Raw genomic sequence first — 16,303 nt, forward strand, 5'->3', positions numbered from 1 at the left:
CAGAGTTGCTGGGTCCCTCTCTGCTGCCAGAGAGGGTGGGACTGAGCTAGTGCTGTGGACCTCATTACTCTTTGGGCATCAGCTGGCTGGTGGGACTTCGTCCCCTCCACCCCATCATCTGCCCCGAGTCTGCCTGGGGAAAGGGACCCTTCTCAGAGAGCAGGCCGGGCCTTCTACCCTAGGCATCAGGGGCACTGCTCAGTCTGGCCCTGTCCTGGGCATCTCCATATGGACTCCAGACTCTACATCTCAGCACAGTGGGAGGACTGCGAGTGTCCCCTCCCCCTGAATAAGTGTAACTGGTCATGTGACTGATTTCCAGTGGGAGAATCCCCTCGGGTTCTGGTCATTGTCTGGAGGACCTCTAACTTCCATCCCTGGGGGGTGCTTCCCTAGAAAATCTGCTCCCCTTCTCTCTCCACCCTCTTTGTCAGGCCGGGGCTGTGGCCTCAAAACCCCTTTCCTTACTGTTGAGGCAACTCCTCTGCCTTTGATAGGTAGGTGAGGGGTTTTGACCACCGATGTGAACTCTGGGCTCTGGCTGTGTCCGAGGTTAGCTGATTCCCTGTGGCCATGTCCTGTTAGGAACTCCACTGGGCACATGCTTGGAATCACGATCATTCTCTCCCAGGAACTCTGCTTTTGTCCTCCTTCTTTTGAGCCTTCTGCCTGGCTGGCTTTCTCCAGTGTCACCTTGTGAGGGTGTTTTTGTTCAGCATTTACAGATCCTGGAGAAGTGATGCCTTCTCTCCCAGAGTCCTCTGCTTCAGTTCAGGCTGCTCTTGCTCTCAGTGGCTGGATGCAGTTGAGCAGGATCCCAAGGGACCATATCCACGCAAAGTCCCTGAACTGGCCGCCCTGTCATTATCATCGCATCTGCATGGCTCAGATGGTAAAGCGTCTGCCTGCAATGCGGGAGACCTGGGTTTGATCCCCAGGTTGGGAAGATCCCCAGGAGAAGGAAATGGCAAACCACTCCATTGCTCTTGCCTGGAAAATCCCATGGATGGAGGAGCCTGGTGAGCTACAGTCTATGGAGTTGCAAAGAGTCAGACACAACTGAACAATTTCACTTTCTTTTCACTGTCTGCTCCAGTCCCTGCTTAGGGTCCTCTCCCTTCCATGGGGAGTGGAGTGAGAGCAGAAACTACGAGGTTGACATCAGTATGTTCAGCAACCTCCTCCGCTCCTGTGGTTTGTCCAGGTACTGTAATTCCTCCCCCCTGCCCCCGCCCCGGTTTTGGCCTCTTCAGATTTCATTATGCATTTTCTTGCATCCCTCCATCAATCTGGGACCAAATTCCCCTAATTAGAATTAATTAGGGAGTAAGTGAAAGTCTTAGTCGCTCAGTCATGTCTGACTCTTTGCGACCCCATCGTCTGTCCATGGAATTCTCTAGGCAAGAATACTGGAGTGGGTAGCCATTCCCTTCTCCAGGGGATGTTCCTGATTCAGGGATGGACTTGGGGTCTCCTGCATTGCAGGCAGATTTTTCACTGTCTGAATTGGGGAATTAAGGGAGACTCATCTAAATGAATTAAAAAATCTAAACTGTAGAGTCCTGCTTAACAAATGTAGTATAATGTGTAAAGTAGGTGAGGGCCCTTGGGAGGCTGATGAGGTCTGTCCTGGCTGCCTTTCCCGCCTCCCCTCCAATTGCTCTCCCCTGCCCACCCTGCTTCAGACCCTGGCCTCAAGCTGTTCTTTGACCCTGGCTGGCTTCCACCTCAGGGTCCTTGCAGGGGTTGTTCTATCTCTCTGCCCGCCTTCCTTCCTTCAGGTCTCTGCTCAGATGTCAGCAAATTGAAGAGAGCCTCCCTGTCCAGGGTACCTTCCCTGCCCCCTATTTCAGGACTTCCTAACTTTTCCAAAGCACTTACCACCTTCAGACTGACTATACTGCTGTTGTTGTTTTTCAGTTGCTAAGTTGTGTCCAATGTTTTGTGACCCCGTGACAGTAGCATGCCAGGCTTCCCTGTCCTTCCCTGTCTCCTGGAGTTAGCTCAGATTCATGACCATTAAGTCGGTGATGCGAGCTAACCATCTCATCCTTTGTTGCCCCCTTTTCCTCCTGCCCTCAATCTTTCCCAGCATCAGGGTCTTTTCAGGTGAGTAGGATCTTTACATCAGGTGGCCAAAGGTTTGGAGCTTCAGCTTCAGCATCAGTCCTTCCAATGAATATTTAAGGTTGATTTTCTTTAGGATTGACTGGTTTCATCTCCTTTCTGTCCAAGGGATTCTCAAGAGTCTTCTCCAGCACCACAATTTGAAAGCATTTCTTAGGTCGTTACATACCCTAAGATCTCATTTAAGAGTTAATTTGCTTATTAAACTCTCTTCTGATGGGTCGAACAAAGAGAACTTTTGGCTTAGCCATCAAAGCCCTGTGGATCTCAGCCTGGTTGGAACTGATGATGGGGTTGAAGGGAACCCTGTGGGGAGAGCTTCTTGATAGTGGATGGAGACTCGGACATCTGTTTAAACAAGTTCAGCTGAGTTCCTTTGCAGGAAGCTTATCTTATCATCAAGCTGACTGTCATCTGGATTTTTGCATCCTCTCTCTTTGAATAACCAAGTGTCCTGGTTTACCCAGGTTCACATTCCTAGTTAAAAAACCTGACAATTCCAGTGCAAAAAAGCCAGCCTTTCAGAAGTCTCTTTCTGAATTTGCACCAAGAGTGCATGCTTGCTCTTCACTGTGGCTGGATGTTTTGGTAAATAAGCTGGGAAGTTAGTAAGCAAAAAACTACCCAGTGCATGTGCTTGCCTGTGCATGGAAGGGTTAAGGAGGAGCCTGGTTAGAGAGGGAGGGGAGGGGAACAGGGAGGTTATTTACTAGGTGGGAGCAACTGATAATAAAAGGGGAAAACCCAGTCTTGATTGTTCAGGTTTGTGATTGAGAAAGGCCATCAGCAGGTGGACAAGGAGCTTGTTGAAAATCACCAGACCATTAGAACTGAGATCAACAGCTGCCTCTGGTAATGGGGAGGAAATAGATACAATCTCAGGAGGATGATAAAATGGGAAGATTCCAAAGTGCTCTGATGGACAAACACAACTTGGTGAAAAGTTGCTTTTCGTAAAGTAATTTTGCTCACTCAAGCAAACATAACTTGCTCACTCCATTTGGGTGAGTGGTCTTCATAGGATAATTGTCCTCTCGGCCATCAGTGATGGAGAGTGAGGAGCATTGGTCTGAGGTCAAAGTCAGGGGTCAGAGGTCAAGGTTCTTCCATCTCCTTCTGGTCACATGTCACAAAGATGCTGACTTTTGAAGACAAGTGAGACAGACCAGGAATGGCCAGCTTTAAGCTTTTAATATTTGCTAATGATTTTATGCTTAAAAGAATGCTTAGTGGAGCTCCATGGATCAGCTCTGCTGGTTTCAGGACTAAGGGATCATACAGGTTTTCTTTCTCTGATGCTCCTGTTCTGCAGTGAGGGGCTCCCAGAGTATGCATACACGAGTATATACATGTGTGTTAGTCTCTCAGTCATGTCCAGTTCTTTGCGGCCCTGTGAATTGTAGCCTGGGGTTCTCTGTCCGTGGAATTTTCCAGGCAAGCATACTGGAGTGGGTAGCCATTCCTTTCTCCAGGGGATCTTCCTGACCCAGGGATTGAATCTGGGTCTCCTGCACTGCAGGCAGATTCTTCATTTTCTGAGTCACTAGGGAAGCTAGTATATATATTATGTATATATATGTGTGTATATATATTATATATATAATGTATATATATACATAAATAGGGCATATATATATATATACACAATATATATACACATATATATCCCTTATTATTTCCCTGTATATATATCCTTATATATATATATATATATATATATATATATATGCATACAGGTAGAAGTTACTTGTTGACAGAACACAGATGTTGGGTCTAATTGTTTATTCTTACACAGTTCTCTGAACCCAAACCCTGAGTTCCTTCATGGGAAGCTGACTGACTAGCTAATCAAAGTGGATGGAGAAATGACCAACCCATATGAACATGGCTTCTTTGGCCTGGCCCTGCATCCATGCAGCTTCTTGTGATCTCAGATAACCGTAGGAACCATGACCAGTCCGGGCAGCTGTTGGAGGGAAGCCCATTCAGCCGGTGGGTCCTGCTGCCTGTCTGCCTGCCCTCCTGCCAGGCGCCATTTCCCTCCATGGCTCCTGTGAAGGCATTCTTCCTGCGATAATTTGCAACTAGTGAAGAATTTCTTTAAGTCCCTCATTTGGCTTTTTAACATGTCATTAGCTGTTTGCACGTGAACTCAGAGAGAAATTGGAGTCAGAGTGCACAGGAAGAGAGAAACATCCACAGAGGAGGCGGGTGGAAGTGTTTCCCCCTCTCACTGCTCTGGGCTTCCCCGTGATCGGTGGAGATTGCCTCTTGATAAAAGTTGGATGGGATTTTTGGACACCATCTCCCTTTAGATAGGGTCCTGGATGTCTTCTTTGAGGAATTTTATGTGTGGCCCTCTGGGCTAAAACAAGTGGCCATGTCTTTGAGACGGAGGGCAGGCAAAGGGCGGCAGTGTCCTAACAAGCGCCTTACCACTGAGAAGTAGTGGTTAGTGGGGGCTCTTGGCTGGTGGCTCTGCCAGGATGAGGAAGACTGGGAGAGAAAAGGCATAAGGGAGAGTCAAGCAAGCAAGACGGTGGTCCCCTCCTGGCCTGGGTCACTTGCATCTGTGAGCCCCAGTTTCTTCTTCCATCAGGTAGAGTGGTTTGGACCAGGTGATCAGGCAATCTAGAATGAACAGTGGCTGAGAGCTGTGGGTGATCAACTCAAGAAAATGGGCTGTCTTAAGCAGGGCCAGCTTAATTTGTAGGCCTTCAGCAGTGAACTCCAGCAGTGTGACCTTGTTAGTCACTCAGTTGTGTCCGACTCTGTAACCCCATGGACTCCTCCGTCTATAGAATTCTCCAGGCAAGAATGCTAGAGTAGGTAGCCATTCCCTTCTTCAGGGGATCTTCCCGGCCTAGGGATTGAACCTGCATCTCCGGCATTGCAGGCAGCTTCTTTACCATCTGAGCCAATAGGAAAGCCACAATGTGACCTTGGGAAGCCACTAACCTCTATGTGACTCAACTCATCCCCTGTAAATGGGATTAAGTGACACTCACTTTGAAGAACTCACTTTGAAGTATTGGATGAAGCACCTAGTGCAGGGCCTGGTACATAACAGGCTCTCAAAAAACAAAAACATGTTCCCTTCTCACTTCCTGTTTCCCTTACTGCCCACTCCTATATTCTTCTGCTCAATTGCTGCACCAAGTTTGAGACCTGGAAAGCCACATAGGGCAACTGTATTAGTCTGATTTTCTGTTTCAGTGTATGCACTAGTGGGTGGTCCAGTGTCCTCGGCTCTCTTGGAAAAATTACTATAAGTCACAGCCACTCGATGGAGGTTTGCACTGTCCACACACCCATTCTGGAAGACACTGCCATTTATAGACCATGTCTCTAGAACATGGATATAGATGACCTTAGGGCTTGAATACAGGGAAGTGAAGCCTCCCTTGATGTTAGACTTCTGTGGAATAGATCATAGTTCCCCTTTCTGCTTTGGTTGCCAGAAAACTCAATTAAATTGCGTGCTTAGGAGTTATGATGCCTCAAATGTTTGGACTTGCCAACATCTCCAACACATCCTTCAAGGAAACCTCTGCCTCTCCAAGTTTGGGAAAGAAGCTGACTCCCATGCTCCTGGTGTTCATGCTTTCCTTCCAGAGAACACTGTAAGGCTGACTGTCTCATTTCCTTTCTCTCAAAACACACACACACACACACACACACACACACACACACACAGAGTTTTCAGTTTCTTGAGGTCAGGGAGGGTCTCTTCCAGCTCAATACGTCCCACACAGGATCTGTACCTTATGAGATAGTCAATAAATGCTTATTGAATGGATAGATGAATGAATGAACAAGTGATTAAACAGAACATTATAATTCAAATGTCAGGTATCACCACCTTTCCTTTCTACTCTCTGGGCTTTGATCTTTTACAATTATTACACACCTTTTATTATAAACACAACTTTAAAGCTTCTTGGCATTATGTGGGGTGGGGATCATAAATCAATGAACATACAAATAACTATTCATTTCTCTTCCACAAAGCCTTCTTTGCCAACTGGAGCCAGCAAGCACCGGGTTTTGTGCTCAGGACTATAGATTTTTGAGTGAAGCAGGATGTGGGTTTTCTGGTTCTGTTCTTTCACAGCTGTGTGAACTTGGGCAAGTAGCTTTGCCTCTAATCTTTCGTTGTCTTATTCATATAAATGGAGGTCATAGAATTTCCCTTGTGAGGTCCTGGAAGATGCAAAAAGACCATGTAAGCAAAGTGTGTACAGAGTCCTTGACCCCATGGAAGTGCTCAGCAAACTTTTATAAGTGGAGCAGAGTCTCTGGTACCATGAAGAATGTGCTCCACGTATCCTGTGTTCTAACTTGACTTTTAGCCCCTCTTGGGTCATCTTGACTCCCTGACCTAGTGCTGGGGTCATTGGCTCTGCAAATCCTGGAATGAACTGACACCATTGGAAACTCTGAGAGATAGTGAAGGACAGGGAAGCCTGGTGTGCTGCAGTCCATGGGGTTGCAAAGAGTCGCAAAATCAGACTTTGCGACGAAATGACAACAACCACCATTGGAAAAAGTGTCCAGACAAATATTAGTTTACTTCTATATGTCTTGTAGCACAGAGAACTGGGGGAGGCCTTTGAGATGAGGCAATCTGGCCCTCATTTTATAGTGGAAGAAATTGGGGTCTAGGCAGGTGCTGGGTGGCCAGGCTGGCTAAAACCCCAGCCTCCTCACCTTAGGCAAGGATACCTTCCCAGTCATTATGTTGTTCTACCTGGCCGCAGGCAGAGACCCTTGCAGGAACAGATGGAGTCTGGCCCAGGGTTACAGGCCCTCCAAGCGCGTGGCTTCGGGGCACCCTCCTGAAGCTACAGTAATCGTGGAGTTCTGTGTTTCCAAAGTGCTATTTCACAGCCTGATCTCATTTCCTCCTCACAGGACTGTGTGAAGCAGGCTGGCAGCGGTTTTCATCTGGATTCCCTGAGAGAAGCTTGAGGGCCAGAGGGGTTAAGTGATGGAGTGGGGCTCCCTCAGCCAGTGAGTAGTGGGGCTGGGAGAGGCCCTGTAGCCTGGGAGCCCGGTTCAGTGCTCTTTGCCCCGTGCCTGGAGGGAAGGCGCCAGAGGTTGTGTTAAGCAGCTGGCCCCGTGTCTGAAATTTGCTCTGAAGAAGATCAGAACCTGAATCCCAACCAGTCCAGCCTGCGGAAGCTGACAGGGGCTGGCTCTTGGTGAAGCCACCTTCTCGTGGCTTATATAGGAGGATGGCATCAGGGGGAGACCTGGGGTCACTCTGAAGGCCTTGATTCTACTCCGGGGCTGGGTTCAAAGTCAAAAGCTCAGACAGCCTGAATTGTGTGGCTGGTTGGAGGCGGGGGATGGTGTGTGGCGTGAAGGCTCTGAATTTTGCCCTGAAGGTGTATCATGTCTACACGAGCCTCCATTCAGGACAGCCACTTGGACACACACATGGACTGACATTTAGGAACCTTCCCAACTCAAAGAGCAGTATAAAATTAGATTCACATTTAAGGGCCTTTAAAGCATAGCCTATTTATCCAGCGGGTTTTTATGAAGCCCTCACCGATTTATAATCTATGCAGGAACTAACTCCACATGGCTGGGAGCTGGGTGTTAACTCTTAGCCGAAAGAAACATGTCTCTTGGACTCAGGCAGAGGAATCGACTAAGTCAAGGAGGCAGGCGGGTCTGCTTAAGGGGAGGTGATCTGCCCACCACCCTCTCCTGTGCCTTGGTGACCCACTTCTTCTCTTGGTCCTCTGGAAATCCCTGAGGACCCAGAGCTTGAGATGCAGGAAAAATGTATTCTTTTAACATCATTTATCCAGAGTTGCCTGTGTGGTGACCATGGGGAGCCCAAGGAGGAGTTGTCTAAAAATGTGCCCCGTGGGCCCTCCAATAGCACAGGCATCCCCTTTCCACGTGCGAGTGCCTGGTGCCCGTAAACTCCTGCTGGTCCCTGGCCTCTCCCCACGCCTTCCCAGGGAGGGAAAAGACTCGACAGCCCTGGCCCTGGGTAGCTCCCTAGGCCTTGGCCTGGCTCCTTGAGTTTGGCAGGGTGTTCTCTGAAGGTTTTCAATGAAGTCTTTTCTGGAGAGGAAAATCCTTTCTCCATACTTGGGCCAGGCAAGCAACTCTGTGTGATCTCCTTCTGGAGAACGACTTGGGCCTTAGGGGGTGTTTCTTTCGCTTCTGTTGGGGAGCATTTGTGTTAATGATTTGCCATCTCAGTTACATAACCAGGCCTTTGTCAGCGCTTTTCCAACGGGGCCGTATGTGAAGTTGGGATTTGCTGTTCAGCAAGCATTTCTGACGAAGGCTTGGAAAACCCACGGAGCTGCAATAGTGCTTCTGCCCTGCTGGGCCCTGCCTGTCACCAGGACGCTGACCGAGACTTCGGAGACTTCGTGGTAGTTCAGGAGCTCTCCATCACCACTCTGTCACTGCGGCAGCTGCTCCAAAGGACACTTAGTCTGGGAAACCCTGAGTCTGTCTGCGTTGGTGGGGCCCGGCTTACTCACAGGAACATTTTTAAAAATTTCTTTTTAATTGGAGGATAATCGCTTTACAATATTGTATTGGTTTCTGCTGTACAACAACGTGAGTCAACCACAAGTATACAGAAATCTCTTCCTTCTTGAGCCTCCCTCCCACCCCCATCCCACCCCTCTACGTCATCACAGAGCCCTGAGCTGGGCTCCTGGTGCTACACAGCAGCCTCCCACTAGCTGTCTATTTCACGCACGGTAGTGTACGTACATCAGCGCTACTCTATCAATTTGCCCCACCCTCTCCTTTCCCGGCTTTGTCCATAAGCCTTTTCTTTATGTCTGGGCCTCTATCTGAGCAGGAACATTTACTGGAATGGGTGGAAGGAGCTACAGAAAATGCAACTCTGAGCCTAGCCCTGGATCCTCCCTCTTTTTAATATTAAATTCAAGCTTCAAACCTCATCAATTTAAATCTTATTAATGGCAGTGATAGTGGCTAACATTAGTTCCGTGCCTTTCAGGCATTTTATGTGGGTTATCTTCCTTAATCTTAATAGCAATCCTATGATGTGTGTGTGTGTGTTATTCACTCAGTCATGTCCAACTCTTTATGACCCCATGGACTGAACCCCTCAGGCCCCTCTGAGATGTTATTATTTGCTCCATTTTATAGGCATGGAAACTGAGGCTAGGAGAGGCTTAATACCTTGTGCAAGGACTTAGGTATGGTAAGTGGTGGTGGTGGACGGCTGGGATTTGAATCCCAGGCCTCCTGCTTATTGCTTTGTTCAGTTCAGTTCAGTTAAGTTGCTCATTCGTGTCCGACACTTTGTGACCCCATGGACTGCAGCATGCCAGGCTTCCCTGTCCATCACAACTCCCGGAACCTACTCAAACTCATGTCCATTGAGTCAGTGATGCCATCCAACCATCTCATCCTCTATCATTCCCTTCTCCTCCCGCCTTCAATCTTTCCCAGCATCAGGGTCTTTTCCAATGAGTCAGTTCTTTCATTAGGTGGCCAAAGTATTGGAGTTTCAGCTTCAGCATCAGTCCTTCCAAAGAATATTCAGGACTGATTTCCTTTAGGATGGACTGGTTGGATCTTCTTGCAGTCCAAGGGACTCTCAAGAGTCTTCTCCAACACCACAGCTCAAAAGCATCAATTCTTCGGTGCTCAGCTTTCTTTATAGTCCAACTCTCACATCCATACATGACTACTGGAAAAACCATAGCTTTGACTAGACAGACCTTTGTTAGCAGAGTAATGTCTCTGCTTTTAAATATGCTGTCTAGATTGGTCATAACTTTTCTTCCAAGGAGCAAATGTCTTTTAATTTCATGGCTGCACTCACCATCTGCAGTGATTTTGGAGCCCCCCAAAATAAAATCCGTCACTGTTTCCATTGTTTCCCAGACAGATATTGTATGTTTTCTATGTATCCAGCAATGAAATGTGGACTTCCCTGGTGGCTCAGTTGATAAAGAATCTGCCTGCAATGCAGGAGAGCTGGGTTCGATCCATGGGTCAGGAAGATACCCTGGAGAAGGAAATGGCAACCCATTTCCACCAGTGTGCTTGTCTGGGAGATCCCATGGACAAAAGAGCCTGGCGGGCTACAATCCATGGGATCACAAAGAGTCAGACACAACTGGGTGACTAAACTACCACTAGCATCAGTGTTGAAATGCAAAGGAAGTCCTTGCTTTGGAGCAACTCAGGGTCTAATGGGGAGGGCTTCTTGGAAGCATATCATTGGGCATAGCAAGTAAAGGATATAGCCGGTAGAGATGCACTCCCAGGAGGGTGGCTGAACATCAGTGACTGGTGGTGCACAGCAAAGGTTCAGGGTGGCTTCATGGAGGCAGTGGGATGTTTGAGTTAAGTCTGAAAGAATGGACAAGAGATGACAGGTAGCCAAGGGGAAAGGGATAACCCAGAAGAAAAAAACAGCATGTGCAAAGGCACAGAGAGAAGAGAGTCACTGCTGCCTCTGAGCATCTTGAGCTGTTTGGTGGCAGGAATATGACCTGCCCAACTCCAGCAGGAGCTTCATATGTCTGCAGGAGGCTCAGATGAATGGAGGGATGGGCCTGCATGAAAGACACGAAAGGGATATTTCATGGATCTCCATGTCTTGCTGAGGCCCATCTCTGCTGTCTGTCAAAACCCTTCTCTCTAAATTTGAAAACTTAAAACCCATTTTGCACACCCTCTTTGGTATCAGTGTCCTAGGACCCCAGTCCTCATGTTAAACAACTGCAAACTGCTGAACCCAGCCACATGCTCCAGGGCATCTGGGGATCTGTCCCTCCTTGTAAGCCCCCTCCCCAGTCTCAGTAGGTAGGAAGCATCCACTACACTTGAAACTTTTCTTCCTGTGTTTTTACTCCCCACAGTGACACTCAACAGTTCTTTTTTTTTTAAGTAAAAAATTTTGGGGGGGCTATTCTGCAGAATCCCAGGGACGGGGGAGCCTGGTGGGCTGCCGTCTATGGGGTCGCACAGAGTCGGACACGACTGAAGTGACTTAGCAGCGGCAGCTGCATAGCATGCGGGATCCTATTTCCTTAACAAGGACTCCAACCCAAACCCGTTGCACTAGAAGGGTGGAATCTTAACTGCTAGACCACTGGGACGTCCCTGACACTGGACAATTATAATCCTTAATTCTACATGCAGGCTGCTGCTGCTGCTGCTGCTAAGTCGCTTTAGTCGTGTCTGACTCTGTGCGACCCCATAGTCGGCAGCCCACCAGGCTCCCCCTGTTCCTGGGATTCTCCAGGCAAAGAGATGATGGAAATTAGATCACATGTTTGGTGTGCCCAGATAGAATTCTTCAACGTCTCTTATAAAATCTCAAGTAACAGGAGTGAACTAGGAACAAGGGGGGGCTTCCTTGGTGGTAATAGTGGTAAAGAACTTGCTGCCAATGCAGGAGACATGAGACCCCAGTTCGATCCCTGGTTCGGGAAGTTCCTCTGGAGGAGGGCATGGCAGCCCACTCCAGTATTCCTGCCTGGATAATCCCATGGACAAAGGAGCCTGGTGGGGTAGAGTCTAGAGTGTTGCAAAGAGTCAGACATCACTGAAGCTATGAAGCACGCAGGAGCAATGGGGGTGAACTCTGGCTCCAAACACTATCACCCCAGGAATGCCTGGGAGAATGTGATAAAATCAGACTTAACCCTCACCGCACTTATCACCCATCACACGACCCACAGCTAGAACTCATTCTCTCTCCCCATCCCAGCTCTCCTCCATGTTCTTGGATGGGGAGATTTGATATGAAAAGATCAATAGTTTCTAGATTCATTTATACACTTAATACAAACCCAATAATATGCCAACAAATTTTGTTTCCCCCAGAACTAAACAAGGTATTATGTTTATATAGAAAAATAAATAAGTAAAACACTCAAGAAGTAACTTTAAAAAAAAAAAGAGCATTAAGAGGAAACCAGTCCTATCAGACAATCTGAAACTACTTTCAGCTTCAGTAATTAAATCTGTGTAGCATCAGAAGGGGTAAGTGGACCAAAGAACAGAATAGTCCCAAGGTAGCCCAGGATGCACATAAGACATTAGTAAATGATACAGGTGGCATCTCAAGTCAAGATGATAGAGATGAATTTTAAATAAAGGATACTAGGACAACAGACTAGCCATTTTGGGGAAAAGACAGATTTGGCTCTGTACTTCACACCATGCATTGGGAAAATCTCCAAGTGGAGCAGATTTAAATGTTAAACGCAGACATAAAAATCATTCAGGAAACATGGGATCACCTTGGAGAGGATGGCTTTTTCTAACTATGATTCAAAGTCTCAAAGCCAAAGAAAAAATGGCTATATTTGACTATATAAAAATAAAAAATGTATGCATGCCCCAGACACCAGAAGCAGAGTCAAAAGGCAAAAGACAAACTGAGAGAAAAGTGTTTGCAACACATATCACAAAGAGCTAACCCCTCCAAGATAAATACAGTGAGAAATCGGGAGGATCCAAGAGCCAATAGAAAATGTGCAAAGGCTCGCATATTGAGTTCACGAAAAAGAAATGCAAATGGTCCCTTAATCTGTGAAAAGATGGACAACCTGTTCGTAGGGAAAGAGGTGAAAATTAAAACTACACTGAGAGATACCATTTCTCATCTCTCAGATATGGCAAAAATCCAAAGTCTTACTTTATTTATTACTTTTAATTGGATGACAGTTGCTTTAATATGTGTTAGTTTCTGCTGTTTGATGAAATAAATCAGCTATATGTACACATATATCCCCTCCCTCTTGGACCTCCCTCCCTGCCCCCATGCCGCCCATCTAGGTCATCACAGAGCACCAAACTGAGCTCCCCGCTCTGTACAGCAGCTTCCCCCTAGCTGTTTATTTTATACATGGAGGTGTATATATGTTAATGCTACTCTCCCTATTCATCCACCCTCATCTTCCCCTGCTGTGTCCACAGGACTGTGCTCTACGTCTGCATCTCTATGTCTGCCCTGCAAATAGGTTCATCAGTACCAAAAAATTCGAAATCTTGACAAAACACAGTGTTGACAAAGTTGTGGGGGACATGTTTGATCACTGCCATTGCCAGCAGAGTATAACCTGAAATATTTCTGTGCAAGGAACACTGGGAATATCTACCAACATCACAGCGATCCCACTCCTGGAAATCTCTCCTACAGAGACACCTGCGCAAGTATGGAATCACCTATGTACAAAATCACTCACTGCAGCATTTGTCTATGAGAGTGGTCTTTTGCACAAGGGACTGGATGAATACAATATGGTACATCCACCTAGTGGAAAGCTGTGCAGTGGTTAAAAAGAAAGAGGAAAAATCTCTGTGTATGGACATGTAGAGATCTCCAGCCTACGTTCTGTTAACTGACCAAAACTAGGTACTGACCATGTAAATAGTATTATGTCTGTGTGAAAGAACGGGAGGAAAGAAGAAAAAATTTATATTCATTTGTGCTTTTTCTTTGCATAAAAAACATTAGAAAGATAAACAAGAAAGGTATCAAATGGTTCTCTGTGGTGGAAAATAGGGGAGGAACGGAGCCAGGTTTTTCTTTATTTAGCTTGGGTTTTTGATGAATAAGGGCTTCCCTGGTGGTTCAGCTGGTAATGAGTCCGCCTGCAATGTGGGAGACCTGGGTTTGATCCCTGGATTGGGAAGATCCCTTGGAGAAGGGAACGGCTACCCACTCCAGTATTCTGGCCTGGAAAATTTCAGGGACTGTATAATCCATGGGGTTGCAAAGATTCGAGCATGACTGAGCGAATTTCACTTTCACTTTGATGAATACAAATATATTTACCTGACTTGTCCTGGAAGCCTGAGTGTCCTGATCCTGCATGATCATAAGAACCATATGGATTATTTGTTAAAATTAATCCGGATCCTAGGCCCCTGTCTATGGTGGGCCCCCATAGACCTGTGGTTCCCCATCAACCTTGTGTTATCATTTGAGGGGAGGTTTGGGCAAGTGCTGAGTCTCATCCTTGGCCACAAGGAGCCAATCAGAAAGTCCTGACTGTGGCACGATCGTTCTCAAACTTGAGAACTGAAGTCCAAATCTGATGAGTGGGAGAAGCTCCCTCCTTCCCCTGGGGATCCTGCTCTGCTACCCACAAGGCTGGTCCTTGCATGCTACAGAGGATCATGGGACACTTGGATGCCCAGGTCCAGCAATCAAAACCATGTTGTTGGATTTTCTCTTCCATGGTTTACATTATGAAAACGACAGACATTTCTTATTGTTTTTAAAATAAGAAAATTGGGGACTTCCTTGACTGTCCAATGGTTAAGACTCCATGCTCCAATGCAGGGCGGTGGGTTGGACCCCTGGTTGGGGAACTAAGATGCCACGTGCTGTACAGGAGTGTGACTAAAAAAATGAAAATTAAAAAAAGAATTTAAAGTATGAAATTATTATGCTCTAGGCTTCCCAGGTGGCACAGTGGTAAAGAATCCTCCTGCCAATGCAGGAGACATGGGTTTGATCCCTGGATCAGGAAGATCCCCTGGAGGAGGAAATGGCAACTCACTCCAGCCTGAGAAATCCCATGGACAGAGGAGCCTGGTGGGGTTCTCTGAGTCCCAGAGAACTCAAAGAGTTGCAAAGAGTCAGACACGAACTAGCAACTGAGCACAGACACCCACACATGCACAATTATGTATACCTGGGATATACATTTTCAAAATACACCCCACTCTGCCCAGTGCTCCATGGAATTCTCAGAGCGCCTGTGGATTCTCTGATCCACCCATCCAGAGAGGTCCCTTCTGTACCCACTAAACCTTATTCAAGATAAATTGATAGCAATGCTTTAAAAAAATCCCTCTGGTGCTTTCTCTCCCTCCAGGAAGCACTGCCTCTACTTTCGCAGAGGAGACAATGCAGGGGACCCTTGTCCTGCGAGTGACCCTGGGGAGATTTCTTGGCTCCAGGCTGACTCCCCTTCCTCTCTCATTCTGGGCACTTCTCCCCACCCCATGGGCTGTGTGTCGCGTATGCGGGTCATCTTGGCTGCCTCACCTCCTTGCTGACTCTGGATCTAAGCACACAGGCCATTTTCTTTATGGAGGCTGATTGCTAATCTTCATGGAGGAGCAGAAAGGAGGGGTCTCAATAATGACTGTGCAGGAGCTAGGAAGTTTGGGGAAATGGGACCATAGTCTTGGTCCTCAGGTGACAGTTTTGAGGCTCTGAGATGCTCTCTGGAAGTTGGAGAGGTGTGTGTGGAGAACCTGTGCCCAGTGTGGGTCCTGTAAGTCCCTTGCCTGTTGATGATACTGCCGGGAGGCCCCAGGAGGGCTCTGGCTGAATAGCCTTTCTGCTCGGCTCTCTAAGGTCCCACAGACAAAAGGGCAAGATGTTGAGAGCTGGACTCTGATCCACACTGGGCAGTTGTCCACAAGGATAGTCACGGTCCTCCGAAGCCTGGCCCTTTATCCCACCCTCTTCTTGCCACTGTTTTCCAGCTTGGATTTTTGGCATCAGAAGGAAAAAATCTGTTTCCTCCCTGTTTCTCCCTGGAGTCCCCAAAGACTAATGAAAGTGTGTCTTGGAAAAATGTGAGGTTTTTGATACGCTGCTGACAGCAAGGAATTGTGCGCCAGAGATTAGATTGGGCTCGTGGTAGGTACCAGGTGGGAGGTGTTGGCATGAGCAGTGGTCCCCGCTCCCTAACACCCCACTCTGCCTGGATCTGCCTGTGACTTTCACACCCACTTGGCTGCACCTTTTCTATGTAGGAGGGAAAATGACTGTGAGAAGGGGGACCTTCTCTGTGAGCCTCAGTTTCCACCCCAGTGAAATGAGGTGGGGTCAGGGGGGCTGCCCCAGGTCATCCCCAGAGCACTTCCCAGCTGGAACTCAAATTCCTACCTGGCACCTGTCCTGCGCTGGCACCTCTTTGCAGGGAATTTGGGGGGAAGGGAAGCCCCTTTTGAGAGGAGCATTTCTTGGCCCCTTGCCCTGGAGGATACAGCAGCCTTTGCAGGACTTGGTGGTGCCAGGAGGTTTAGTTCATATCCCCAGTGCAAAGACGGGCACTAGGTAGGCTAAGAGTAAGCTCCATTGTCCCCAGCTGGACAGAGGAACACGTGCGGGGAGACCTGCCCCCTACCACAGCCGTGGGTCCCTTCTCACTGAGACTGTGTACCCTCAGGTCAG

Source organism: Ovis aries, chromosome 2 (genome assembly GCF_016772045.2).
Source record: "Ovis aries strain OAR_USU_Benz2616 breed Rambouillet chromosome 2, ARS-UI_Ramb_v3.0, whole genome shotgun sequence".
NCBI lineage: Eukaryota > Metazoa > Chordata > Mammalia > Artiodactyla > Bovidae > Ovis > Ovis aries.